Source organism: Apis dorsata, unplaced genomic scaffold (genome assembly GCF_000469605.1).
Source record: "Apis dorsata unplaced genomic scaffold, Apis dorsata 1.3 scaffold_339, whole genome shotgun sequence".
Classification (NCBI taxonomy): domain Eukaryota; kingdom Metazoa; phylum Arthropoda; class Insecta; order Hymenoptera; family Apidae; genus Apis; species Apis dorsata.
Window position 1 is genome coordinate 429942 of NW_006263606.1, and position 3194 is coordinate 433135.

Here is a 3194-nt window from a genome sequence, read left to right on the forward strand (position 1 = left end):
AATTTCTTGATAATAGATTTGAAACATTTCATTAACATAATCCATGAAGATTTTTGATATTATACATTTTTGAATATCATTCGTTGTAATATGTCTTAAGAATAATACATAAATTTTTTAAATAGATTGAAGAATATCAACAAAACGTTTTAAGTTTAATTATTATTTAAATATATTTAAATATTTATAATCTAATAACTTATATTATTTTATTCAAAAGAATTTACAAAATCATTTTATATCAACAATAATTCAATAACTATTAAAAAAAAAAGAAGCACAAAACATTTCCAAAATTAAAAAAATTGCAATTTTTTCTAAAAATCATTTCTTCAATCAAAATTTATGCAAAGATTATAAAATTGCAAAAAGTTAAAATTTATCAAATAATATCAAAAATATATCTTTCACTTTGACAAATATTTGTATATCTTATATATGTAATCACTTACAATTTTTATCTTTTTTCTTTGTTTTTTCCTACATAACATCATTTTTTTCACGATACTTTCCACATCTAAATACATATTTACATATATATATAATTATATATATCTATTAATGTTGACAATATGTACAATGTTGAATATCTCTTAAATCTCTTTTACTCAGCCAATTATACATTGTATTGGATTGTTTCTCAAAACTCGACTATCATGGATAGAATGCAATCTCAAATGACATGTCCAATCATCTCGATAGACAGAGAACCGGCACAATATTAGATAGCATATTCACGTTTCGTAATACATCTTCTGAAAAAACATTTATGAGATCATAGACATATTGCAAATTATTAAAGATAGAGAAAGAAAATTAGCACCAACTCATCGCTAAGATAACAGTGAACAGCTAGCATATAACTGATGGAATTATCATTTGTTTTACACGTAGAGAAAAAAGTACCATCCTCAGTGAGTTCGAATAATCTATTGTAAATTCATTTGCATCTACAGAGACAATCGCGTAGATGCGCAATAATTGGGTTTTCAAGTTGAGCAGACGTATCAAAATGTAATCGCTATAGTGATATCAGCTAGTTAGCAACAAATAACATGAAGAAAAGCGATAATTATACAGACCGATAGATATATCAATAAAATTGATAAACATTGTTTCTCCGGCAAACTCAAGCATTTTTTAGTCAAATTATTTTAAGAAATCCCTCAGCTTGGTTTTCCATCAACTATCTTTTGTTTTGCAAACATCATTTGTAAATACATTCATTTTACATTATTATATTCTAGGATTTTTTCAAATATTCTTGATTTTAATCAATTACATTTAACATTTCAGATCGGTTGTAGAAAATAGTATCTATTTTACTGATTTATTTTATTTTATCTATTAATTATTTTATTTATGATCTATTGATCAGTAAAATAATCCACAAGATCAAAAAAAGAAAGTTAAACTTTATCTTTAATAATAAAATGGAAAAATTAAAGAAAATCAATAATAAAAATATGATTTTGCTTACAAAATCATATTTTTCTCAGAAATACTTGAATAGAAAATAAAAAAGATAGAAATTATATTTCACTTCTACATATAGAGAGGAAATATGATTTCAAAAAATTCCAACAATATACAGTACAAAAGATGTTTATCAACAAAATAGAAATTTAATGTATACTAAATATAGGAGATAATGCCATAGTTTATATCATAATTTATATTTAGTTTCAATTTAATTACCAAATAAGTTTATAAAATTTAAAATTTTTTTTTACAAAGTGCTGATTTGCATTTTAATCAAATAATTTTATTTATTTAATATTAATATTAATATAATATTATTTATACTTTATTTATTTAAAAAAAATTTGTCATAGAAATTTAGTCATAGAAATATGAAATTTAGTATTAATCTAATTTATAATGTTTAAATATCTCGCGCAATCTATGTCATGATTTACAAATATAATAAATTATAAAGTTCAGCATTTTGATTGTTAAAATATTTCTTCCCGTTTCTAAAAAGAATTAAAATGTAATTTAATTGCAATAAATTATAAAATATATAAATATAAGTTCAATGTTTTTACTATTAAAATATTTCTCGATATTTTATCTATTATTATTTGAAAAAAATGTAATATTTCTTATTATTTTTCTTATATTTAAAATTTTTTATAGTATATTATATATTAGTTATATACTTAGATAATTGAGAACTTATTTAAATTGCAGTTGCATTAAAATAGCTAGTTTATTTTCTTTTTAGTTTATATATATTAATTACAAATATTTAAATATTTAAATATTTAAATATATAATATTTAATACTTATTATCTAAATATGTGCGAGTTGCGCTAAAATGCGCCAATACATTTTTATGTACGAATCATTAAATTGAAAACTTACATCGTAGAATAATATTTTAAACTCATTCTATAAAAATTCTATTCTCATCAAAAGATAAAATAATAACGTCTATCGCAATTGCTTAGAATTTTTCGATTTAATTGTTAACTATAAAAAAAATTTAAAGAATCTTTTATCTTCGAAAACTTACGCTGCTTTTCATATATCAAATTGATGTGCAAAATGATAAAATTTTGATAGGATTTGATAAAATTTCTTGAATCTAAAAGTAAAATGTAAAAAATAATTACCAAAAAAACATGAAGCAACTAAATAATATTTGATTATTTGAAATGATGAGATTACATCGAGATAAATTTCAATTTTTAAAATTATCAAATCTTTCACTTAAAATAAGATGAATTTCTTATCAAGCCGATATTTGCGTTTTTTCTACAATTATCTTCATCATCATTATCTTAAACATCAAATATTCGTTTTCATAAAATAAATTTAATTTCTATTCAAATATATATGTATTGTCACTTGAACTATTCAAGATAAATTACTTGACTAAAAAAGAGCCATCTAATTATTTTTTTCTTTTTCATATATTGGGATATTTAATTAATTTGTTATATATAATGATAATCATAATTACATATATTAAATTAATAAAAGTTATTTTTTTTAATATTGAGTGAAAATTTTTCTTTGTTAATTTTTTTAATAACAATTGTTATTATAATTACCATAAATAAATAAATAAAATAAAAAAACTTATATATAAGTTATAATAAAAATTATATATTATATATTATATATTATTACTATATAATTATATATTATAAAGTTATATAATAAAAATTGTAATAATTTATAAATT